The following is a 27227-nucleotide window of genomic DNA, read 5'->3' as shown; positions in this document are numbered from 1 at the left end:
CCCTACATGATGTGCTCCCAGTAAAACCTCTGAACTTTGAGTTTAAATGTGGGTTTTCTTTTTTGGTACCAGGGATTGAACTTGGGACCCTGCGCTTGTGAGGCAGGCACTGGAACCACTGAGCTAAATCCCTGGCCCCAAGAATGTACATTTTGTGTGCGTATATATGTTCATTTTTGAGGTAATATGTTAATTGTGGGATATAATTCTGGATCAATATCTTGTTTATATCTTAAATTTATTTTATACATCATAAATGTAAATATCAATTTATTTTGTGTCCATAATACATTAAAGTTGACTCTTTAAAAGTTTTCTGAATTACACTTATAAACTCATGTAAGCAATATAACCAAAATCAGAATCCTGAGCTGTTTCATCATCCCAAAAAACTTTCCTGTTACTTCTTACAGTCACATGCTGTTCTACCCATAATCCCTGGTAACCACTGATCGGTCTCTATCACTATAATTTTGTGTTTTCAAGAAAACCATGTTGTGAACTGAATGGTTCCCTCCTCTCAAAGTTCACGTGTTGAAATATAATCCCCTGTGTGATGGCATTTGGAGGTGAGACTTCTGGATGGAGCTCTTGTGATTGGATTAGTGCTCTCATAAAAGGAATCACAGAGAGGTCCCTCCTGCTCTCTGTACTATGCGAAGAAACAAGCAGTTGGCAATCTACAGCATGGAAGAGCACCCTCACCAGATCCTGACCATGATGGCATCTTTTTTTTTTTTTTTTTTTGGTACCGGGGATCGAACTCTGGACCTTGTGCTTGCGAGGCAGGCACCAGAACCACTGAGCTAAATCTCCGGCCCAAAGGTATCTTGATCTTAGACTTCTGAGCACCCAAAACTATGAGAAATATATTTCTGTTGTTTATAAGCTATCCAGTTTATGGTATTTTATTATAGTAGCCTGAATGGATAAAGACAGTAATCTTTTAAAATTGACTTCTTTCACTTAGGATAATGCTTTTGAGAATACCTATTGATCCATGTGTCTATAGTTGTTTACCTTTATTACTGAACAGTATTCCATGATATGGCTATTTATCCACTCCCTTATTGAAGGTCATTTGGATTATCTCCAGTTTTGGGCAGTTATGAATAGAGTTTCTATAAACATTCGTGTATCCGAGTATAAGTTTTTATGTGAATATAGGTTTCATTTCTTTAGGACACCCAGAAGTGGGATTGCAGGCTCACATAAGTGTGTGTTTAACTTTTTAAGAAACTGCCAAACTGTTTCCCAGAGTGTCTGCACCATTCTGCACTCCCACTGGCTACATCTAACAATCGTGCCTGCTCTGCATGCTGCCCAGGACTTGGCATTGTCTGATGAATCTTTTGAAAGTGCCCGCCTTCGAAGATTTATTTTTAGTTAAGGTATAATATTTAAAAAATCCATAAAGAGAAATGCTGCATGATCTCACCTTGTAGAATCTGAAAAAGTTGATCTCCTAGAAGTTGGAAATAGAATGGTGACCAGGGACTGGGCAGACCAGGAGGATGGAGGGACGGCCATGAGTGGTAAGCTGTAGCTAAGCAGAAGTAAGCTGTGGTGTTCTATTGCCCAGTAGGGTGAGTATAAATAACAAAAAAGTGTATATATTTTATAAAAGCTGGAAGAAAGGATTTTGAATGTTTTTACCACAAAAAAAATCATAAATGTTTAAGGAGATAGATATGCTTATGCAATACAGAAGGGTATCAAGACATCATATGATACCTCATAATATGTACAGTTTTTTGTATCAATTTAAGACAGAAAAAAACAGAACACAAATCTTAGATTTATAGTTTGATTTTTTTAAATGTATATGTAGAGGGCCGGGGATTTAGCTCAGTGGTTCTACCGCCTGTCTCTCAAGCACAAGGTCCTGAGTTCAATTCACAGTACCAAAAAAAAAAATTAGGTAAAATGTATGTAAAGACTCTGTAATATCCACCTAGATTAACATACAGAACATTCTAGCACTGTGGGACTCTTCCTTGTGAGCTTTTAAAGTCTACATTCCTTAGAGGGAAGTACTATAATGAATTATTGATTGATTTTGTTGATTTTAAATTTCATTAAAGAAATTATGCAGTTGTGTTTTAACTTTGGCTGTCTATGAGATTTACCCACATCAAATAATTGTAATTTGCCCATTTTTATTGTTACATAGTATTTCATTGTATGAGTATACATCAATTTATGAGTAACTGGCTGTTAGCAGTTTGAGGCTATTATGAGTTAAACTCAAACATAGCTTTTGGTGGATACAAGCACTCATTTGTCTTGGATGTAGTTACAGGAGTGGAATTGCTGGGTCATAGTATTTGTATTTAGCTTTAGTAAATACTGTAAAACAATTTTCCAAAGTACATATACTGATTTACTTTCCCAATGTATGTACCTTTTAAAAAGATTGATGCATGTGGAGTGGTACTAATAACTTATTTTTACTCCTTCTTCTTCCTCTTATTACAGTTGTAAGGTCTATATCCATTGCTATTTTTACATCTGAAATATTACTTCCAGTGCTCCGTGGTATCTGCTCATCTACTTTTACCAGGCCCAGTGAGGGCTCCTTTGTTGTTTCCAACTCCCTGACACCATGTTTGACCTTGCAGTGATTATCTGTGCTTCTGCCCTTTAAGGAGCTTTGTAAGAATTCCTTGTAGAACATTAGTCACTGGGTCTGTGCATTTCACTTTGACTAAAATAGCAGTGGGTTGTTCTGGCCACACCAGGGTACATTCTCATCAACTCTGAACAAGGATTCCTGTGGTCCCATGTTCTTGCCAAAATGTTGCCTGCATGTTGGTTAAGAAAATCTCATTAATTTTTTTGTCTGGATATACATGTGTTTTAGTATCTCTTTATGTGTGTTCAGTATTTGTGTGGGTGAGGTGAGTTCCTTAAAAGTAGTGTTCATAGAACCTTGGCACCGTTGACATTTGGGACAGATAATTTGTCATTGCATGATACTAAACAGAGCTCCTGGCCTTTATCTACTAGACACCAGTAGCACTCCCATCTTCAATTGTGATAATCAGAAAGATCTGCAGATACCATCAAAAATCCCTTCAGAGGTGAAAATTGTCCCTGGTTGAGAATCTGCTTTAGAGACCAGGTGAAGTAGACACTCATTAAGAATAAAATATCTGCTGATACAAGCAAAGAAGTTTAGTATTTAAGGATAGTAGAGCTAGAGGAGGTTGAAATTTGGGCTACTTTTCCTGACTTAACTAGGTCCCAGTGGCATAAAGATCTGGAGTTGGAGTTGCCCACATTTTACTGATCTCCTCAGTTAACCACTGATGCCCTTCTTGGAGGTTTTCAGTTAATGGTGTCATTCAAGGGGATGGTAGGGCACTGAAGCAAGGTATTGAAGGCGGACCAATTGGGCATATTTTGGGAAGCCAGGCAGAGGGAGATTCCAGTCATGGTCAAGGTAGGTGAGAAAGCTGTGGCTGAGAGGCAGTGCCCCTCATCAGAACAGGGGATGGATGCTGGGCTCCAGAACTGGGTGGACCAGGAGGGGATTGGGCACACAGGGCAAGCAATGTGGCTGCTTTTGAAGATGCTGCCTGCACCCTGGGCTTCTTTCTTCTTTCCTGAAGATTAAAAGTTGTAACTGCTTCAGCACCTCAGGGTGTGATATTCCTCTTCCTCAAAAGTTCTGTGTTGTGCTCAAGGTAGCTGAGTTCTTCTCATCATTCAGGACTTGGTTTGATTACCACTTTGGGCCACTTTGTTGTTTATTGCCATAATCCAAGCTCTGAGTAAAGTGTTGAATGAATTATGAATTTTGAAGATAAATAAAAATTTCAGAGAGCTTAAGTAATTTGTTTAAAGTCACCAGCCATTAAATAAGAGTTGGGACTCAAACTCATGGCTTTCGTTATTCTATAGTGGTCTTATCATTATATTATACTTAGCCTTTGTGGTACAGTCAGAGGTGTATATTTGGATTTTGTCCTTAGTTCTAGGCACAGAGTTTCTATGCACCATATTTTATTGTGGTTCTGGGGATTGAACCAAGAGCCTTATGCATAATTGTCCACTGCTCTACCATTGAGCCACATCCCAAGCCACAGACCTTCTAAGACGCTTGAAATTTCTTGAGTGATGGGATGAGAAGAACATCTTCTGGTATTCAGAACAAGTCTCTCAACCACACCTGACTTTATCCAAGGAGATGAGTTTTGGTGGCCCCTACATAGCTTCAGGATGGAGACTGGATGCAGAGCAACTAATCCTGTGATTAGAAGGTGGCTCTTTCATCCCCTCTGCTTACCTTTACCATCACCCCACACTTTGAGGAGGACAGAGGACAGGGAGTTGATCACCACTGAACTAATCACATGGGTTAATGATTTAATTAGCCATGCCAATGTAATGAACTCCTGAGTGATGAGCTTAATGAGCTTCTGAGCTGTAAACACGTGGTGCTGACTGCGTGCTGTGCTTGGAGAGGGAGGAGAAGTTTTGTTCTTCTTGTTCCATAACTTGCCATATGTGTCTCTTCCATTTGGCTGATCTTGAGTTATATCCTTTATAATAAACTGTTAATGGTAAGGCATTTTCCTGAGTCCTGTGATTATTCTAGCAAATTATCCAACCTGAGGGAAAATGTGAACATCTCTGATTAATAGCCAACCAGTCATAAATACAGGTGACCACCTGGGATGTGTGGCTAGCATTGGGAGGGTAGCAGCCTTGTGGACTGGGCTTTTCACTGTGGGGTCTGACTCTAACTCCAGGTAGACAGTGACAGGATTGAGTTGAATTGAAGGCTAACCCAATTTGTGTCCACAGGGAATTGAAGAATTGTGTGGTATGAAAAGTCTTACATAGTTGATGTGTAAAAGTTCATAATCTCCACCTGTAAGATGAGCCGATAACTCATGTGCAGATTAGCAAATATTCAGTTTCTGTCTGGCAGTGGCTCAGACACTGAATATCATGGGGGAAGAAGAAGACAAGGGCCCTGGCTTCATGGAGCCCACAGTGTAGCAGAACTTCTTGGCCTACAGGAAGACTATAGTAGTAGAGTGTGGAGGTGCCTGGAGAGAAGCTGGCCAGGGCTTAGGAATCGGTGATGATGGCGAGGGCTGTTGCAGGAAGAGATGCCGCATGTGACAAGAACCTGGTGGCTTTGAGGATCTGACAGCAGATCTAGATCTGGAGGGTAGAAGGGCGGCTCGTGGCCAATGACCCTAGAGATAGGAACTGGAGGGACAGGGAATTTGCACTTTATCCCAAGGGAACCAACCTGCATCTGAGACTTAGGTGAGATTTTTTTTGAAGATACTTGGGGTTAGAATTTTTCTAGGTGGCTCTTATCTGCCCTTGGTAATCCAAGCACCAAGCCTATGCTTTGAGGGCATTTATTAGACAATTGGCCACACAGGGTCAGACACAGGAGCTGAATTAGTTAACTCACCATCTAATTAACCACCTAGTGGATAAAGTAACCAATTAATTAAACAATTAGATATTATGTGCCTGATATATGGAAGACACTGTTTAAGGTGACTGGGAAGGGAGCTGTGAGTGAAGAAGCAAATCTCCCGGTCTCATGGGGCACACATGCTAGTGGGGAGAAGAGGGAAAAGGTGAATAAAGAACTGTCCTGTGGGATGTTAGGTGGTAGAAGCAGGAATGAGATAGCAAGTGAGAGGAGGAGAGGGGCTTTCTTGGTCTGTTTCCTGTTTTATTTTTTTAAATGATTTATAGAGGTAATTTATGAAGAATAGAGGCATATTTAGAGCATGGATCTGGAGGATAGGAAGTCCAGAAGCATGGAGTTGGCATCTGGTGAGAGCCCCTTTGCTGGATCCCATCGAGACAGAGGTCATCACATGAAAAGAGAGAGCAGACCTGCTGGAGAGCTCGCTTTTATACCACAGCCTTTCCCTTGATAACCCCTTGATCCCCAAATCTATGATGTGGTTAATCCATTCTCAAGGGTTTCTCTCACGGCCAAGCCTCCTCTCCAAAGTCCTAGTTCTCAACACTACTGCACTCAGGACCAAGTTTCTAATAGATGAACTTTGGAGGACACATTCAAACCACTGAAGGGGCCTACAAAATTAAATTGGTGTAAGAGGAGTAACATTTGAGTAAAGTCCAAAAGGGAGGTTGGGGACTGAGTAGGCGCAACCAACCTTGAAGTGGAAATGCCCTTGACTTGTTTGAGAAGCAGTAAGGAGGTGTGAAGAGCTGTTGTGCAGGGAGAGCTGGGATGAGATGAAGAAGGTGAGAGCAGATGGAAAGGAGCCCCCACACCCTCCCTGCCAACTCTGCAACTAGAAAGTGAGCATCCTCAAGTTCCCCGGAATTATAACAGACCATGGGCCTAGCAGCTGGCACAGCTGGTGCTGACTGGCTGGTGTTAATTATATGTCTCCAACTCCACTTTCTCAGCCAAAGTGACTTCACTGAGATTAAGTCTTTGATTTATCACAAGGTTCAGGAGCCATGTGCTTAAGGATGTGGCTTGATTTAACTGTTGAATCTATAAATTGACCTTCCACTTGGGGGTTTTCTTTTAATCTTTCAATTAAATCTAAAGATGTTAACTGTGTTTGTAGAAGAATAGATACTTCTGTGCTTCTGGGACTTTTACATGTCTAGAGAAGGCCCAAAGGGGACTCAGGTGATCTGGGCTAGCCTTAAGCTGTTCTGGTGCCTGCCTTCTCCCTTGTGATATACATTACAGACTTGGAAAGGGACAGAAGAAAACCCCAAGGAGGAACTTGAATGGCTGAAAAGCAGTAACACGAAGCCTAAATGTACTTGACATGATCATCTCATTGTTTTTTGCTTAAGAAATAAAATAAAAAGAAGAAAGTCTTTGAAAGAGAGAACTTCAAGTTGGCTACTCAGTCATTCAAACAATATTTATTGAACAACTACCATGTGCCAGGCACTATTCTGGGTGTTGAGGATGAGGCAGTGTCTTAGTTACTTTTCTTGTTGCTGGGACAAAATACCTGTTACCTGCAAGTTAAAGGAGGAAAGGCTTATTTTTAGCTCACAGTTTGTAGAGGCTTCATTCCATAGTCAGCTGGCTCCGATCAGGGTGGCATGGCAGAGAGGCATCGCAGAAGAGAAACAGTCCATGGCATGGGAGCCAGGAGGCAGCCAGCAGCGAACCTCCTTTTCCTTTATATTCCTTCTAGGCTACAAGCTTATTGGTGCCACTCATACCCAGGGTGCATCTTCTGTCTTCAGTAAATCCCTTCAGCCACATCCAGAACTATGTTAATCCAATCAGTGGACTAATCCAGTTATCACACACCCTAGATCTAGCCACCTTCCAAAAGCCCCACCTATGAGTATAGGAGGCTTTGGGGGAACATCTAGATACAAGCCATAACAGGGATTGAATAAAAGTCCTTAACCTCAAAGGACTTAAAAACAAGGGCTGATGAGAAAGGAGAGGCAATTGAGAAAATAAGAAAAATGTTTTATTTTAGATGGTAGGAAATGCTATGAAGAAAAACAAAATAGAACCAGGGCCAAGGGTGTTTTGGGAGTGGTGAGGTTCCACTTTAAAATAGTGTGGTCTTTTTTCTTTCTTTTTCCCCGCTATAAAGGAAATTATTGGGATAACTGATGAAGTATGAATAAGGTTATGGTTAGATAATACAGTAGTATTAATATAAATTTCCTGACTTTGTACAGTGGCTATCTAAGAAAATGACCTTTTTCTTAGGGGATACATAGGTGGTTAGGGCTAAAGGAATATCATGACTCCAGCTCTATCTCAGATGATTCAGGAAACAAAACCAAAACCAAATATATATGTATATAAATATATATAAAATATATACATGATAAAGCAAGTGTAAAATATCGACTTTTGGCAAAAGTGGATGAAAAGAGTGTATGAGAGTTCTTTATATCAGTTTTACAACTTTACTGTTAATATGAAATTATTTCAAATTTGAAAAAAGTTCACAAAATTAGCATGTGAAGTGGCCAGGGGACCATCATATTTTTCCAGGCTCACCTTTACTCTGTTCTCCCATGTTCAACGCTACAGGTAGCTTTTCTGAACTGCATGCAACCTTCTCTTCTTTCCATTCCTCACCTTCCACCAAATATTCTCTTTCTCAATTTTCTGCCTTTGTTTGCCTTTCCAGAAGTGACCTTATCTTCCTTTTCTCTCTGGAAAACTCCTACCTATCCTTTTAAACCCTCCCTCTGGAAATGTCTCTTTTGTTATTTGCTATCCTCTGTGCAAGGAGGTGGAAAATTCCCTCTCTCCCTCTCTGTGGCTTGGAGAGCATACTGGTTTTATTTGGTGTAAGTCATCTGCTCTTGTCTCCTGACTGTGATGTTAGGGATCTCATAAGGCCTTGGTGTCATTCATGCTTCCAGCCTCAGTCTAGTTTGGTGCTCAGTGCAGAGTTAAATCCAAGTGCAGTGGGACGTTGCTGACGTGAACTGAAGGGCTTGTCGGAGCACAAGGGCTCAGGGGACAGTGATGGCAGGGATCCCAATGAAACAGGCCAGCTCCAGCACTGTCGGCAGAAAGATCTTTATGGAGGCAGTTAATGGCACAGCACTAGTGGCAGCTACGATGTCTGGGGAATTGTATAGGGCGGGGAGACAGGCGGCACATTTGCATCCTGGAGCTGGCCGTCATTTGGTGATAGAGTGCAGAAGGGGCAGACAGGAGTTGTGGGTGTGATCATAGGTAGAATTTTGGCTTAGGCCAGCCTAGAAGTAAATTGACAGCCGAACGTTGACCTGTTTCCCTTTGTCATTAAATGACCAAGGCTCTTTTCGACTAGGACCTTGTCAAGTTTTCTCACCATGTTGAACTGTAAAAATCACACTCATTCAGGCCTGAGCAGAAGCTCACAGGCTCTTAGTGCAAACCCCAGGCATCCTTAAGCTCCCTCATTACTTCGATGCCCTGGTTTTAAGGCTTTGGAGGAACATGACCTTGAATGTTAACCTTCCAATTGGAATGTGGAGCACAAGGCTCTTCGCAGATCTGTTTCATCTCTCTGGATTCCCTGGGAACAGATACTGTATTATACAAGACACAGTCTTCAGTCGTTACAGCTATCAATATAGTTCAAATCAGGTCTTTCCCTAAAGTATGGAGAGTCAGGCACAAATAGATACAGTTGAATCACATGGGATCTGTAGGAACAAGATGATCAGGGAGCAAAAGAAATGTGTGGACCGGAATAGCATGGTGGTTAAATGAAAAGAAGGACTCATGGGGACAGGAAGCTCTAGACTTGAGTCACAGCCCTGTCACTCATTGGCTGTGAGGCCTTCAGCAAGTCACTTGCCTTCTCAAAGCCTCAGTGTCCACATCTGTGCAATGGGGACAGCCAGTGTACCTGCCCCACAGGGCCTTTGAGAGGATTAAATGAGTTAATGCGCACAGTGCTTAGGGTAGTGCCTGACATACATTAAGTGCTTAATAAATGTATTTATTTTAATAAAAGTAACTTAAAAACATGGTGATGCATCTCATTTTCTGGTCCATCTTTCTGCTACTCTGTGAACTTCACAGCAGGGTGTTGTTGGATTGACCCGTGTCACTTTCTGCCCCCTATAAGGGCTGGGACAGGAAAGGTGCTTGGTGAATGTATTTCTTGAACTGAGACATAGCCACCATCTTTGTAGCCCAATTTTTTCTCCAGAAAGTTCACCGAGTCTGCCTGGCTTACCTGTATTCTGGACACCTGTACACGGTGGGCACTTAACCATTTGTTAACTGGTAAAGGAATGTGACAGTGTGAATGTGTCCTCTACAATTCATGGGCTGGAAACTTAATGTGCGGTACAGTGGTGTTGAGAAGCAGAGCCTTAGGTCCTGAGGACCCTGTCCTCGTGATGGGGTTACTTTTGCTCTCATGGGACTGGGCCAGTCTCTGCCGTAGCAGGGTTGCTGTAAAAGTGAGTTTGGGCCTCTCTTGCTCTCTCCTCTCCTGCCTTCAGCAGTGGGATGATGCAGCAATAAGGCCTTCAGCAGATACAGCCCCTTGACTGTGGCAATTCCAGCCTCCAAGACTGTAAGAAATCAGCCTTTCTTCTTTATAATCTACCCACACTCATATAGTCTAGCATAGCAAACAAAGTGCACTAGGACAAGGACTGTGTGACAAGGTCTCTCGGAGGCCTCTGCAGCCACACCGTGTGTGTGCTCCAGAGACCAGGAAGGACTGCGGGGTGCAGGGGACTATTTCACCCCTTCCCTGTGAATGTGTGGCACTGTAATCTGTATGATTTACTTGTGTCTGCACAGGAAACACTGTGGAAGGCCGTGTACCCAATGGTCACTTGCAGCTCCCTGGTGCGGGATTTTCCTTTTCACTAAGCACCTCTCGGTTCTTGACAGTTTCATAATAATCATGTATTACTTTGATAATTAAAACACGAAATAAAACAAAGAACTAAAATATTGAAAAAGGAGATGGGGAAGAAGAGAAAGATGAAAAAGGAACAGAAATGAGCAGATTCCTGGAAAGGAAAGTGTCAGGTGCAGGTAGGAGAGAGCAATTCTTGGGCATGCATTTTGCTGCTCCCAGTTCTAATATGTTAACCTCCTGCCCTGCAGGGGGCGCTGTGTTTTCCTTGGTACACATTTAAATGGTTTCATCTTGGGAAAGGGATGAGCTGAGCACATTTTCACACTTTGAGAGCAGTGTTTTGTTTGGCATGAGGCTGAGTAGAAAGATTTTGAAGGTAGACAGGTTGGAGTCAGAGCACCAGCTCCCTTATTTGGTAATTGGACAAGTGATTTCTCCTCTTAAGCCTCAGTAGTCTCATCTGTGAGAGGGGACTAATAAATGCCTGCTTCTTAGCATTGCTTGGAAGATTAAGTGAGGTGGTGCTTCCATTCATCCTGGTTCTTGGCGCACCATAAAACCCCTCAGATACGGATCATTTCGACAGTGATAATGGCATTTAATTAGTATGGATAATCAATCAGCTGCTAATTCACACCTCTGTCTCTGCTACCTGACCAAAGACATAGCCTGAGGAATTGTTTTCAAATTTCCAAGTGGCTTGTTGCAAGCAACAGTGCTGTTTTTGAAATGGGATTTTTCTTTGGGTCCCAAACTGGTAAATCCTAGGTAGTGCATTTTGTCATAACAGGCTCTTGGTGAGTTTTTGGTAGGTTTTATTGATTAATTTTCTCTAAGCCTTCATACATTTGCTATTTGAAATTTGTTTAATAATTTCCTAAGATAACAAGTCCAAGAGATCTGTTGTACAGTGTGATGACTGTGGTTCGGAATGATGTACTGTGTTCACCAGAATCACAGAGTACCTTTGTAAGGTTCTTGCCATGATAGATGAGAAATTTATGAGGCTAAGCATGTTGGTTAGCTCAGTTTAGCCTTTGTACAGTGTAAGCATGTTTCAAAATACCATGTTGTGTGTGACAAGTATGTGCCATATTTTTCTTTTGAAAAATTAATTTAAAAATTTCTTCAGAAATCAGTGCCTGTCTGTGGTTCATGGACGCTAACTTCTAACTCCTTCCCAACTCCTTTGTGAACATAGGGAGCCCAGTGACCTCTCTCTGGTTTTCTAGTTTCTTTCAAAGATGTCATGGTGCAGGTCTTTGGTGGCGCCTCTGTGGATGAGAAGATGAATTCCAAGACTGTGTTCATTGGCCTGGAAATATGGACTCATTTAAAACACATTCTCTTGCTAGCTGCTCATTCAGCTTAGATTTCAAATTCCACTTAATGTTGGAAATTTTTGAAAAAATTTTACTCTTTTTGTTTATTTATTACTTGAAGAGATGAACACACATGAATTTGCAATTTTCTCTGTCCCCTGAAAAGACAGCTATTGTTTTGGTGCCCAGTTTCCTCTTCTGCTAGCCGGGACATTGTGTTTCAGACAATTGATTCCTCCCTGGACCAATCACAGCATTGCTTATTCATGTCTTTGACCAATGAAAACATTGCATGCTCCTATCTAGTTCTGTACCCAACTGTGTGCATTAGATGCTGTGACATTTGCTGGAGGAAGAGGCAGAGGTTCTTGTAGAACTACCCATAAAAATATGGCATATGGAATTCCCGGAGTCAGTATCTGGGGCTTCGTATTGACAAGGCTCTGTTATCAGTGCTGGTGGAGGCTGAGCCAAGAGAGGAAGTGAATGGACCACAGAACCGAACTATTTTCCATGTCAGTCTTTCTCTTGAACTTTTCTTTTATTTAAGCCAGTAAATCCCTTCTTTTGCTTAATTCAGTTTGAGCTGAGGTTTATGTTAATTGCAATAAGAAATCCTAACCAGGAGACTTAAAACAACAACAGAAATCTCTGGATGATGTTTTAAAACTTAGCTTTTCGCAATCCTTGGCTTTTTTACTTTTGGCAAATTATTTGAGGATTTATGCCTTCCTGATCACATCCCTGACATTTTCTGCCACACTTTGGTGTTTCTTGATCACAAGTCCCTTTTTATATGTGTTGTAAGGTTCTCAGCAAAATCCTAGCCTGAACCCATGATTTCTTTCATTTGAAAACAAAATTTTTAATGCTAAAAGTATTTTTTTTACCAGACATCTAAATTTTAAAAAATAGAAACATAGGAGAAAAACATTATCTAGTAGATTGTAACTCAAACCAAAGCCAGTTAAGCTTTGCCTCCAATTCTTCCCCAATCTTTCTTGTCCCTAGGTAGATCATTGGATTAGATTATGTAAGGAGTTTGGCATATTGCTTTAAATGTTTTTTGAAAAATTAATACATGCGTATGACATCAAATTTAAAAGAAACCACACACTCTTCTGCACTGTGCGTTTTTCCCCTAATGGTTAATTTTGAAAATAGTTCTATATCAGTAGAGAGAGAGTCATCTCATCCAGCCATTACATGGACATAATTAAAGCATAACAGATAATGTAAGCAAGCCCCTAATGCCAGACACTTAGTGGGTTTCCAGGTTTTGTGCCATTATAGCCAGTGCTACACATCTTGGTGCAGGACGCCTTTGTGATAATCCCACAGGACTCTGAAAAGAAAGACCATAGGCAACTGACAGGAATGCTTTCTAAGGCTATTGTTACCCGTGTGAAATTATCTTTCCAAAGGACTTTTGCCTTTGCTACTCCTGCCAGGAGCAAATAATAAGACTGATTGTTTATAAATGGTCAACACTAAGATCAGTGCCTGGCACACAGTAAATACTTAATATGTTACATAACACAGCTAATGCTATGATTATTGTGTTTCCTTTTACTTTCCTCACTCTTTTCTACCTCATTACTATCATTTGAAAATATACTGTCAGTATTTCACTCATGAAAACCTCTCTTCCAAGCCTAGGGACTGTGATGTTGAAACATAATCTTTTCTCTACACTTTAGGAAGCACTTCTTTTCCCTCCCAGGAAATAATATGGGACATAATTCTGAAAAAGAAACAAGAAAGGAAATAGTGATGTCTCCTTTACGTTGAAACCTAAGATGTGACTTTCTTCCGCATTTCTTGTTGCTTCTCATTTTTGAAAAGCTTAATTAAAATGCATTTCCTTAGTTCAGAATCTGGCACATAGCAGCTACTAATTTTTGAATGAATGAATGATTGTTGTTTTCTCTCACTAATGCCCCCAGTGGTCAACTGTAAACTCTATGAAGAATGTGACCATCTTCTTTTTATTTCTTGTCACCAAAAGTGTAGTATATGTGTAATAGAGAGTTGTTAATCAAATGAATGGATATATTCAAGTAGAATCGTATGTCACTTAAAAATGAAACTGTGTTCAAGAAACGTGTTCTTAGGTGATTTTATTATTGTATGAACCTCGGAGTGTGCTTTCACAAACCTTGCCGATGTGGCCCATCACACACCTATGCCAGGTGGTCTAGCCTGTGGCTCTGACAGCCATGATGAACAAACAGCACAAGAGTAAATCAAGCACAAGAGAAAATGATGCAATGAAGAGATGTGGTAAACTTGAGACATCCGATGTTGCTGCTGGTGTAACATGGCACGTTGTTTTACAATAAACTTTTGTAACAAGTAGAAGGAATATACTATAAAATGATGAAAGTGAAATATAGTAAGTACATAAATCAGTTAACCTAGTTGTTTATTACCACTATCGAGTACTGTGTACTGTACATTGTTGTATGTGCTATATCTATATTATTGGCATTGTCATAGGTTTACATCACCACAAACATGTGAGCAATGCATTATAATGACATTATGATGGCTACCATGTTACTCATGATAGTTTTTCAGCTTCATTATAGTTTGATGGGACCAAGGTCATTTGTATGGTCTGCATTTGAGACATGTGCTACGTGACTGTATCTAGATTACTACTAAACTAGTTATAAAATGATTCTTATTTTCCAAGTCAAATTGTCCCAAACTTGGTTTTCTCTTCAGCATCATCACTTAAGATTCCTTCAAAAATTGTGAATGGGTCCTCAGGTACCTCCTGAGACTCACTTTGCTGGACACGCTAGGGATAGTTTCAGATTCTGTATCTGAGTGCCCCCACCCTGTGTCTCTGATGTAGCCATGTTTACAGAAGATCATGGTCCAGAGCTCAAGGACCATCGGTTTTCCTATCCTACCTGTCCCAGTCTCCTATACATTTTTAAATTCTGAAGTGCCCTCTTGGCTGTTCTGTGGGTGATCTTATCTGTGAGTGTTCACTGTTTCGTGCTGGTAAGCCACCTCAACTCTCCAGTAGCTAGCCTGGGCTTTAATCCTATTAATAAACCTGTCCCCCAGCCTCCAAGGATGTGCCCTTTATCTTGCCTGCTAAGGCTGCAGTGAACAGCTTTTGCTAGCATCTAACTACAACTCAGTTTTATTACAAAGTTCTGCTTTCTTTTGGAAAAATAGTCTTGATACTCGTGATTTCAATCACCAGGCCCTTGCCAACCAAATGGCTTATCCAGCATTTTTATGGGGCTCTAGTGATTCCACCATGTTGTAGAAGTAGCAGGCCAGAAAGGAATTAGCATTGGGCTGTCCCCTTTTATGTACCAACTCTGTCGCAGGCATTTAATTTTTACATCAATGAGTGTTTAGTGTTCTCCTACTTTCTGAGTGAAGAAATTGAAGTCAGATTAGGAAGTGACTCAAGGGCAAGTAGTAAAATACTGAGTGTCGCGATTTAAACTCCGGTCTGTAAGATTGCAGTTTCGTTTGCGAACCAGGGGAGGACATGAGATGTGGAAGTGTTTGGGTTCTGTGGTCTTGGACAATGAAGAGCATCAGCATTAGGGCATGCGGCCCTAGGAGTGAGGCAGGGGAAGTCCGGAGCATGGGGTGACCAGCAACTATCAAGAGCAGAGTGAAGAGGTAAGATACAGCACCGGAAGGCAGGAACTGGAATTCAAAGGATGGTGGCCCAAAGCATGAAGTTCAAAGGGGGCTGGACAAGATGCAGGCCCTGGAGCCGACATCCTGACGTATGGAAATGGACTGGGCTAAAAGAAACTAGGTGGTTGAGCCACAGGGAGAGGATCCCTGAGCCTGTCCAGCCAGGGTGGAAATTTACAAAGCTCTGTTGAGACTTTGGCTGTGGGAAGGAAGGAGCAGGGAAGGACCCTCCAGCAGCAGATTATAGTTTGTCACCAGCTAAACTTGCAGTTTAATTTGATCCTTCAACTAACGTATTAGTTCTTCTGAGATGCCAGAATTCCTGGGGTGCTGAAAAACCAAGGCAGAAAAGGTCCCTGTTATTTTGGAGCACACATAACACTATATTAATAATCATTATAATCATAGCCACCAGCAGTCATTGAACATTTAAGTGCTAGGCGCTGCTTTAATTACTTTACATATATTAATACATTCAATCTTAACAACCACCCTCTGAGTCAAGTGCTATTATTACTTCTATTTTACAGGCAAGGAAGCTTTTGTTCAGAGAAGTTGTACCAGTGCCTGCCCAAGGTGTCCTGGCTGAGAGTGGCTCCACTGGGATTGGGCTAGTGGCTGTTGGCTTCCAGCGTCCATAATCAGATACCCTGGGCTCTGTTGCCTCCCATGTGGCCATTCGCCAGTTTTCCTCCACTTCTTTCAATAGCTTTTGATAACTTCCAGTTTCATTTACTATGTTTTGTGCTCTTAATTGTTCTCCCAGGCATTTCTTAAACACTCTGCTTTTCAAACGTGGAGCTCTTAATTGGTCTCACTGGTGAAAAGGCAGGCACCTGCATTTTGCAGAATGTCATCTGTATGCAAATTTCCAAATAACCACATAGTCATTCCAACTTGTGGAATTGAGGGCCCTGAGGAAACTTGCTCCTGGCTTTATCGATGACTGCCCCTTGCTCCTATGACCTGAGACACTGATTTGGCATCTGTTGAATTGCCCTAATCAATACGATGTTTTTTTCTTCCAAGTGCCCAACACAGCATGGACAGCCAAGGATATAAGGCAGAGGACCTGCCCTAGGGGAGCCTGCAGTCTAGTTGTAGAGACAAGACATGCCCAGGATGAGCTACTAAGGAATCACAGCATTCATAATTAAGTACTGAATTATGCAGTAGGAATCACCAGATGCTGCTAAGGTTCAGAGAAAAGAAACAGCAGCATGGATTTCTTGAAGGAAATAGATATGCTATGTTTTGAAAGATTTGGGTAGGTAGAAGTAAAAAGAAAGGTCATCCTAGGCAGCAGCCTAGCAAGGGTAAAGATATGGTGATCAGAAAGGCTTGACCTCTACCGTCATGAAGGACATCAGACCCCTGGAGCACAGGATTGTAGTGGTGTTATGGATGTGACAAGCCTTCCACATCACCCCAACAGTAGCATCAGCTAACACCAAGTGTTTGATACAGGCAAAGTACATTCTAAGCTCTCCATTTTGATCCGCATAACCCTCCAAAAAGTAGGTGCTGTCTTCATTGTACTTTGTAGAGATCGAGGCTCAGAAAGCTGATGTTATTTGCTCCATGGATACAGGAAACCCAACCTAAACCTCCAGGCTCTGGATGCTGATGTTATAATCCTAATACTACCAATTAGTCTTCACCTTTTCCAGGTAAGGAAAAGACTCAGAAAAGTAAAAATACCTATTCATGGTGGTGGACAACAGAACCCACTCACACTGGCTGAAACAGGGATGTATTAAACACTGTGAGGGAGCACACAAGCTCTGAGAGACTTGAGGTTGGGCTTGCCAGAAACCCCATGACCAACATGGTCTTTCAAGACCCCACTATTGCTGTTTTGCACATGGGCACCAAGCTCATGTACTGACTTTGAATTATGATGTCCCCAAGAGGCACCTGTCTCCACTGCCAGAAGCATAGATTCGGGAGGCACCTGCTTCTACCCATTGCTGGCTTCCAAAATGACATTTCACATGAGCACATCTGATTTTCAGAGAACTGAATGAGCAAGTCTTCTGGACGTTCTCTTGGGGAAGCAATACTCAATTAGGTGTGGGGAGACTCTGGTGGGAAGAGCAATTGAAATGAGTGAAAAATTGGAGGGACACCTGGAGCAATAGCACAGGGCTCCTGGGGTACATGGTTAAAGATTAGAGCAGATCTGCAGGGCAAGAGCCACCAGAATTAGAAACAAAGTTACTCTTAGAGATGTCTTGCTTAGCAGACCATCCTTTTTCTTTTTTTCCCTCGGAGGAAAACTCCTACACAAATATTTTTCTTCTATACCTTTGTTCTCACGCTTTGGTCACAAATAAAAGGCCAAGGGTTTTTCAGATTGGCACTGTTTTCCTAAGACTTTTTCTCGCTGGTGAGTCTTGGTGAAGCAGTCCCTCTGGGCCTCTTGGAATTTGAACTAAACTTTGACTCTGAGTAATTTTTCAACCTCCGTGCTGCCACTATGACAATAAGAACCACCTCCAAGATAGAAACCTAGTTTTCAAAAAGTGCCATGCAGCTGGAAAACATGACAGTTTTCCACAGTGTCAGTAAGTCCTGGAGCTGGTGTCTTGTCTTGTGTCAGTCCTTCTCCAGGGACCACGCCCTCAATGGCATGACCATGGCTCCCCAGTAATGGTCCATGGGCTGAGGGCTGGGCAACCCGGAAGAGACTCTCTGTGGGGGTTTATTAAAGAACATAGACTCCCAGGCCTCTCCCCCAGAGTTACTGATTCAGTGAGTCACACCAAGGGCTAGGAATCTGTATTTCCTAAAATCCTTCAGATGATTCAGACTTGTGGCTAGGTTTAGGGCCTGTGGATTGCATGATATTCTCAGGGATATTTTTCTTAGTTCCAGGATTTACTTCATGTATTTAAACTATACTTCTCAAAAGAGGGAAGTCTGCCCCACTGTAGGGGACACTTGCCAATATCTGGAGACATTTTTGGTTGTCATATGCAGGAGTTACTATGGAATTTAATTAGTAGAGTCCTAGGATGCTCCGAAACATCATATAGTGCACAACACAGACAGCCACACACAGACTTGCTCAGGTCTACATATCTGTGGAGTTAATGGAGAGAGACCTTGTCTTAAAGGGTGCTCTATTATACAGAGACCCTACAGCACCACCTTCTCCCAGGAAGACAGAAGGCTATAAGAGCTCTGCAGATGCCAATCTTTCTTTGATTCTGGGTCATTTAAAACACAACCCCAGTGTTCCTGTTGTCATCTCAGAAAGGGAAGTTTCCAGACAGTGTCACTGTGACCACTTGTTTCCCTCTGACAAATGGCTCTTAAATTTCACCTGTTCTGATTATGTTTCAGATCCTGGTAATAGCCTGGAATAGCATTCCTGCTGGGGCAGCCTTCAGCTCTCTTACCTTGAAAGTTTAGGGAGGTGGCAAAGTGTAGTGGCATCGAGCATTTTTCTTCAAAAGAGGATCTGCTATCTCTAAGACTCTGCTTCTTCCTTTTTTTTTAAATGGGGACAGTGACAATGTCTTCCTATGTTAAAGTGAGGATGAAATGAGATAACTATGTGCCTCGGGCAGCTTTTGCTGTGATAATGCTGCATAACAAACACTGGCATATTTCAGTGGCATATTTCAGTAAGCATCTTTGTCCTGCCAATGTACCTGGAAGTTAGCTGTGGTTTGGCTGATTTGGACTGGGCTTGCCCCTAACACTGTGGATGGCCCAGGTCTGTTCTACATATTTTTCATCCTCTGTGAACTAGCCACTATCCAAGAGTAGTTTTTTTTACAGGGTAAAAGGAGGTACATAAGAGGGCAAGCCTTAGCATCCACGTACATCTCAAGTTTTTGCTCGTTAACATTTGTTTCTCTCCCATTGGCTAAAGCCAGTCACATGGCCAAAGCTCAGGGGATGGGCTGTGAAGTAAGACTACCTTGCCCACAGAAAGAAGGATCAATTACCCAAATCATTACTTGTGCTGTGTGATGGCTCCAGAAGTATTTTTGCTGTCTTTAATTAGTTGATACTTTGAGCTGGTTCCATCTTTTTTCTCTGCTAGCCTTTGCACTGACTTCCATACTGACCCTTCTCTTAACCAGGAGTTCTCAGTCCTTTCTGTACATTGTAATCTCTGGGGACATTTAAAAGTGCTGATGCCAGGATCCCCCACCCAAGGATACAGAGTTAATTATTCTGGGGGTGGCCCAGACATCAAGAGCTTTAACAGCCTCCCATATGATTCTAATATGTGCTCAAGGTTGGAAAGTATCACTTTGGTTAAAATTTATTTTTAAACCTTGGCTTTGAACTTGCCAGTTCTAGCTTGGTCAGGCTACTCAGCCTGTCAGAGCCTGACATCCTCACCTGTAAAATGAGGCTAATAATATGCACTTCTCCAGATAATGTAAAATGGAATGAAACAGCCATGTAACAAGCACTCCATTAGCACCACTGTATTTCTTTAAAATGGAATTTTGCTTTACTTAAGCAGTAGATTCTTTAATGGAAATTAAGGTATTATTGAAAAGAGGGGGACACTGAGTCCTTTTCCAGAAACTTTTGGTTTATTGCTTTTAGTTTTTTTATGTTGCATACTTTATTTTGGTTTTGACCAAGGTTGACATCATCTTGAAATTTAATTTATATCCCACTTTTCTCCACTTAGTTTGTACGATTATGAACGAATAACCAGTTTCCGAGTAGGCTAAGGTTTCAGAATTCTGAATATCTCATAAAATTAAGGTAAATCTGGATCAAAAGTCATACAGAAGCAGGCATCTCTCTTGTGGTGACAGTTTGATCCTTCGGCTCCTCTTTGCTGCTCCAGAAGCTGTGTCCAGAAGCAGCCTTCAGGGCATGAGCACAGGGCTCTCGGCCAGCTTTTCATCTGGAAGGGCCTGCTGATTCTGGCATCACAGAGTGGGAGAGATGCAACCCACCAAATGTTTTGCTATCTTTGTGTGGGAATAAACTTTATTATCTCCTCTCTGTTGCCACGGTGCCGAGTTGTCTGCATTCACCTGATTCTGTCAGCAACCCAATTACTCTTACATGCCCAGGCTCATGCCCTTCATTTCCAATCACACAAGTACCATCCTGACACACAGTGGAGAGGAGCAGCCCTGGGTTCTGTCCAGCCTGTCTCACCTACAAACTGAGCCCGTCTGGAGGTTCATGGCTGTTGAAGGGACAGAGTGGTAGACAGTGATGAGTGTCATCTTTGGGACCTAGTAGTCCTGGTTTTCAAGCCAAGATTTTCTTTCCTTTTGGTGGTACTAGAAATTGAACTCAAGGCCTTCACACTGAGCTACATCTCCAGTCTATTATTTATTTTGAGACAGGGTCTTGCTAAGTCACTAAGTTGCCCTAGGTTTGAACTTGTGATTCTCCTGCCTTAGCCTCCCAGAGAATTGGGATTACATGTCTGGTTCCAAAATCTTTAGTTTATTGTTATGTTAAACTTTTGGAGGGTTCTCTAACATTATGAGCCTGAATTTCCTCAGGAGGATCTCAAGTTCAAGCCTATCTTGGGCAATTTAACCACTTAAATTTTTTTTTCTTAAAATTAAAAAAAAGGAGGGGGTGAGATATAAGTTAATGCAATGGGTTTAATCTTCAGAATGCATAAATAAATAAATACAAAAATGTGATATACCTCATAGGTTTGTATGAAGGTTAACACTACAATCATTCACCCATGTAAAAATATTTATTGAGCACCTATTATATGCCATGGACTGTGTTAGGTACTGGAAATACTGGTGAGTAAGGCAAAAAGGTTCACACCATATGGAACCTTTCAGCCTGGCAAAAGAGATACTTTCAGCAGAGATTCTAAGCCTGAGCTGGGCATGTTCTGATGGGAATACTCTGTAAGTGCATCGCAATAACACCTGGTTTGGTTTTTTGGGGGATTTTACAAGTAAATGTGGGTTGAGCGGATGTGACAAATCTAGTCTCACTGCTTCTCTTAATTACAGAGAAATTCTGGATAAAGGATAACAAAAGAAATGCAGCTGAGAGTGAGAAAAGGGAGAGTTTCAAGTAGCAAGATAAAAAGGGGAAACTGATGGTTAGAGGTCATGGGGAGGTGAAGTAGTTCTTGATTGATCCCTTGAGTTCCTTTGAGAGGGTTTTTACAAAAGGAATGTGTCTGGCCCCTCCCTTCTCATTCCCACATGCACTCCTGCAGTTGGTGTCTGTTGGGAGGTAAGGCAGCCCTGGCCAGGCCTCACTGAGCCTGTCTGTGCTGTTGGGACTTGGAGCCTCCAGAGCTGTGAGCTAAATAAACCTTCCTTCATAAGTATCTTGTCTCAGGTATTTTGTTGCAGTAACGCAAAGCTGACTAATCCACCAGATGTTACTGCTGCTGGGCTGTGAACCACACTTTGAGCACCACTGCTATACAGCATCATTATTTTGTTTTATTTGGGTTTAAAACAAGAGGTACAAAATACAGTGGACCCTTGACTTAAGAACTCAATCGGTTCCTGAGGCCTGGTTGTAACTAAGAAACTACAGCAGAGATCTGGATGTTTCCCTGGGTATGTGCTAGAGATAACAAGAGGCAGATGAATCTTCCATTAACCTAATTAACCCAAGTTGTTCATATGTCAGGCTGGTTGTAACTTGAGGGTCCACTGTATACCACCACCAGCACAACTATAGCTCTGTTTTAAAAACTGTTAATGAATGATTAGCCCAGTTGATGCCGGAGGGTGGATAAGTGTTCTTCTTGGGCAAACTGGGTTTTCTCTTTTCATTAGTCAGTGTTCGCAGGAGAACAGATTTAATGCAGGACACATAAATTTGCAAGATCATCTTACAGTATTTACCCACAGAGTCAGATGTAGAAGAGCACCCGAGATCTGTCTGTGCACTAGAGATCTGAAGAATCTAGCTCAATCTAGGGATTTAGCTCAGTGGTTCTGCTGCCTGCCTCACAAGCACAAGGTGCCAAATTTGATCCCTGGTACCAAAAAAAAAAAAAAAAAAGGAGACTCAAGAATGTAGCTGAGGGCCTGGATCCCACGGCAAAATCTTGTGCAAGTCCAGCAAAATCTTGTGCAAGCCCGTATCAGGAGGCTGAAGAGTCTGCAATGGGAGACCCAAGGATCTGTGCTGGAAAGCCCAGGGGCTGGTGCCACAAGGCTGAAGGACCTGAGTCAGAAAGCTGAGGGATCTATCTGCACTGGAGCCAGAAGATGGTGCTCAAAGTGAAAGTGAAGAGCAGACCTCTCCTGAAGAGAATAACAGCCAACCTTGGCAACAGCGAAGACTTGAGCTCTCCCAATAAGAAGAGCCGAAGCTCCCTTGAGGAAAGCAAACAGCCAAGCTTCTCCAGGAAAGCCAGCAATAAAATCCTTCCCTCCTGTTCTTTCATGCTGTTCAGACAACAGTCCTCAGGTGTTCTTCCTCCTGGATGGCCGTCCTTCCATCCTCAGGTGGGTCCTGCATGCCCAGAACCATGCTGACACAGTTCAGCTGGGCCATCACACTGAAGTTGACCATTAATCCAACACACTCTTTTTCTTATGAGTGGGGTGAGGAAGTGGGAGGATTCAGAGCTTGGGCTCTGGAATTAGATCTGCCTGGCAGCATCCCCTAGAAGTGCCAAAACTTCCAAAATTATCCAACTGCTCTGACAGTTTCCTAATCTACCAAATGACATGAATTGTAGGTTCTGCTGTTGAGGAGTAAAAAGACAGTGTTCATAGTGTCCTTTTAAGCAGTACCTAGAATACAAGTTCTCTGCAAATGCTAGGTATTTTAATGGGGAAGGTAGGGGATATTTAACACTATGAATTAACCATTGTGTTTGTGGAATTGTACACACAGTGTGTCTTGTTTAACCCTCCCAGCAATGCTGTGGAATAGCAATTATTAGCACTATTTTATGAGAGGAAACTGAGGCACAGGGAGTTAAGTAATTTGTCCTTGCAAATTACTTGTGTCCTTGTGATGTGAAGGATATTCACATAGGAGTATCTCAGGTTGGCCCTCACGCTGTATTAGTCTTCTGGGGCTTCCAGGAAGCAGGAGTTTGAGGGGTCCAACAGCCCCACCACAGCACACAGGTGGGGTGTGTTGCTGTCCCTCATGTCCCACTCAGTGTCCTTTTCTTCCTGCCTGTGTACACAAGGCTCAGATGTCCTGAGGCTCCAGCTCTGGCCCCTCTCATTCACACTGAACGGCAAGACTGATGCAGAAACATTTCAAAGGCACCTCGGCTGGGCAGGCCGTGCTGTCCATTACACTTAGGGACTGATAGACGTGACAGTGAGTTTCAGGAGAGTCTTACCCCGCAGGACAGATGCTCGTAATTGCCTGCATCCCCTCCTTCAGCGGGTCTTCAAGTGGCACCTGACTTGCAAAGGAGGGTGGGCCCTGGCTCGGGTGCCCAGGCAGAATGTGGCTTTGGTCTTTGTTTTCCCAGTGAAAGCTGAGAGGAAGTGACAGTGCCCATTAGACAAGGCAGTTGTGACTGGCAGGGTTTCGAATCTGCTGCCTGAGGGTCCTGATCTTAGCTGGTTTGGGTAAAATGCCTTTCAAGGTGTCAGTGAAAAGGTGACCTGGCGAGAAAGGGGCAAGGAGACAGGCAGCTTGGACTCCAGGTTGGGCTTAGCTACTTCCTAGCCGTGTGGCCTCCAGTCGGGTTAAAAGCTTTGGAATCTCCAGGACCCCTGTGAGAGGAGGGGCCACCTCTAAGGGGTAGGTAGGCAAATCCCCTTCCTTGGTTGGGGCTTTCATGCATGAAGGATGGTGGCATCCGTCTTGGGAGTATGAATCATGGGCTATTGAAAGCTGGTGGAGTCTTAGGTCTCACACTTTAAAATTTTTATAACGCACAATACATTTTCTAATGCCTCTGCTCATGACTCTCATGACTGTCCCTTGTCCTCAGGGTGAAGTCCCATTGGCTATGTAGCCGCCTTAGTTCAGGTTTGGGTTTGTCCAGCAGTAAGTAGGCCATTGAAATCATGGAGGTGAGAAGGGGTTTTTAATTTGGGAAGGAGCTCAGGAACTGTACAAATAGGGACATGGAAATCCAACAGAGGAGGAAAAGAATGAATCAAGCATTGCTATGTAGCAAGTGCCAACAGTGGGCAACTGGAACTTAGTCTTCCTGGGTAACTCTGAGGAATGGTGTAGAATACACCCTGCAGTCACCTCGCCTAGGTAAAGGGGCTGGGAGATTTATCCACAAACTCGCCTCAGTCTTTGACTGAACCAACAGCACACACTAGCACCAGAGACACGTTTACATATGTATAACCCATGGCCCATGCAACCCACAACACACATTCACACCCATACATCCCACAACCCCCACACACAATCCCTCCCACACAACCTAAAGCATACACCTACACCCATGCAACCTGTAGGATATATACAGACAATCTGCAAATACACTTACCCACAGTCCCCTCACACAATTCACAACCCACAACCCACAATCCACATACAACTCCTCATAACCTATAACCCACCCAGAATATGTACCCAAGCTCCACATGCACACATTCTACAACACACGTTACCGACACTACACATTGTCTTGTAGAATTCAGGTCCACATACACCTACCCCCCCTACCTCCACACATAAACATACAAACCAGCCTCCTCCACATACCCTCAAAGACATGCAATCTGTAGCACACACATAATCCATAACCCAAGCATACTCACACCACACAAGGACGACAACACACGCATCACACTGGACTTTTTTTAGTTCATCAAACATAAAAAGTTTCCTCTTAATTCCCAACCTTAAAAATGACTTACTTGGGTAGAACATACAGATTGTCCCTAATGTATGATAGTTTGACTTATGATTTTTCAACTTTGTGTTGGTGTGAAAGCATTATGCACTCAGTAAGAACTGCACTCTGAATTTTGAATTTTGACCTCTTCATGGGCTATGGTAATATGAGGCAGAATATTCCTGTACTGCTGGGCAGGGGAAGCAGCCCCTGACCAAGAGGAAGACAACCCATGGTGTACAGCGTGCTGTGTTGTAAAGCTAGGATGTTCAGTAGGTTAGGTGTATTCAAGGCACTTCAGTCTTACCATATTTTCAACTTACCATGAGTTTGTCTGGATATAACCCCACTGAAGTTTAGGAGAATCTGTATGATCATTCAAAAAATCAGTGACAGTAGTCACCACAGTATACCTCACATAACAAAAGATAATTGATATCAAGAATATATTGTGATATTTTTATAAAATGTACTACATGTTTTAAAAGTCAACTGGATATATTTTAGAATGAGGTACTCCAGATTCCTAAGCCAATTCCTACTTGATTAATCTATAAATTTAACATGCATTTTTATGTAACAAAATGATTTTAAATTTATTCTGTATGAATAAATTTGTGAATACAGAGTTTCATGGATGAATCTTGTGCCTACATTCCAATCCATTTAACATTTTCCATAATAGGCATTTTTTTTACCCAGCAGTACCCAAATAGCACTTATCTTTTAAAAATCATGGAAAACAGAGGGGAAAAGAGTGGGCATTATGGTGACAGTGCTGAGCTCCCACTGATTTTGTGCTTTTAGCAGTCAGGTCTTGGTGTGGCTGGTATTGTTTTTTCATATAATTTCTAGAGAACTTCTAGAAATGCTTCATCACTTCCTTACCAGCTGATTGGGCTGTGATACCCCCATAATAGGCATCATTTACACAGAGGGAAGCCTCTTAAGCCTCGTCGCCTGCCCCATCCCAATTTCTCCTGCCAAATATACCCAAAAGTTGTACACAGGAACATGTAGAGCATCTCTGGGTCTAGGCCTCTCTAATCAGACCTTGACTCTGGGATTTGAGGCAGAGGGGTAGGCAGTGACATTGGTGGGCTTTGAGTTGGCTGTCACACCTCTTCTAGGGGATGCTCCTGGGTCTTAGGAATTAAAGAGGGAGGAGGCTCCCCAGCCACCATTCCACTGCTCCTAGGGCATAGGAGGTGAGCCAATCCCAGCACCCAGGAGGAGGCTCCCCAGCTGCCATTCCACCGCTCCCAGGGCAGAGGAGGTGAGCCACGCGGGCACCAGCAGCACCTGCCCCCCACGCCGTGGAAATGAGAAGACACGTAAACAAGCCTCAAAGTTCCAGATCACCTACAGCAACCCCAAAGGGAAACGAGATGGAACAGTCTGATACTCAACCACCTGGATTCCCTGAACTGCCAACAAAAGAGGATCTGGAAAAAATGAAATCAGAAATAATTTCTGAGATAACAGCAGAGATTATGCCCATAGTGCAAGACATGATTAATAAATCTAGAGAGGTCACAGATAAAAAAAAATAGAGGAGTTGAGGAACATGATGGAATCCCAACATACGAAAGAAATGGAATCCATAAAACAGATACAAACAGATAAGATAAGATACAATCTTAAGATTATAATTAGCGACCAGGAAAAGACAAATTGCTTTAAAATTGTAAGGGACCATGAGAAATCAATCCAGCAGCTGCTAGATAATGCAAAGAAGAATAACATAAGACTGATTGGAGTCAATGAAGAAAGAGGAGAGAGTGCAGATGACATAAAAAAACTGTTCACAGAAGTGATGGCAGAAAACTTCCCAAGCAGGGGAAAAGAACTTGACATACAGATAAGTGAGGCATATAGGACTCCAACTAGCCTTGATCAAAAAAAAAATCTATACACAGGCATATAATAGTTAGGATTCCAGAAACCCCAACAGAAGAACAAAATTCTACAATCAGTGAGAGAAAAGAAAGAAATCACATACAAAGGAAAGCCCATCAGAATCACAGCAGACTTCTCAATGCAAACCCTCAAGGCAAGAAGAGCTTGGAGTGATGTATTTCAAGCCCTAAAGGAAAACAGCCTCCAACCCAGATTGAT

General features: G+C 42.4%; 1 long non-coding RNA gene across 2 annotated transcripts in view; it reads left to right on the top strand.

Annotated features, from left to right (window-relative positions):
* The window catches only part of LOC147828680 (uncharacterized), a 208398-nt gene extending 181171 nt beyond the window's left edge, over positions 1–27227 (top strand). For both annotated transcript variants that reach the window (XR_015450499.1, XR_015450498.1), the window contains exon 3: positions 1–27227. This exon is cut by the window's left edge and continues 13996 nt beyond it. This is a non-coding gene — a long non-coding RNA (uncharacterized LOC147828680).

This window comes from Heterocephalus glaber, unplaced genomic scaffold (assembly GCF_053883595.1).
Source record: "Heterocephalus glaber isolate CG9 unplaced genomic scaffold, H.glaber_assembly_v1.0 deba00000943, whole genome shotgun sequence".
Taxonomy (NCBI): domain Eukaryota; kingdom Metazoa; phylum Chordata; class Mammalia; order Rodentia; family Bathyergidae; genus Heterocephalus; species Heterocephalus glaber.
The sequence above is the reverse complement of the archived record's forward strand: the minus strand, read 5'-3'. Positions and strand labels throughout refer to the sequence as shown.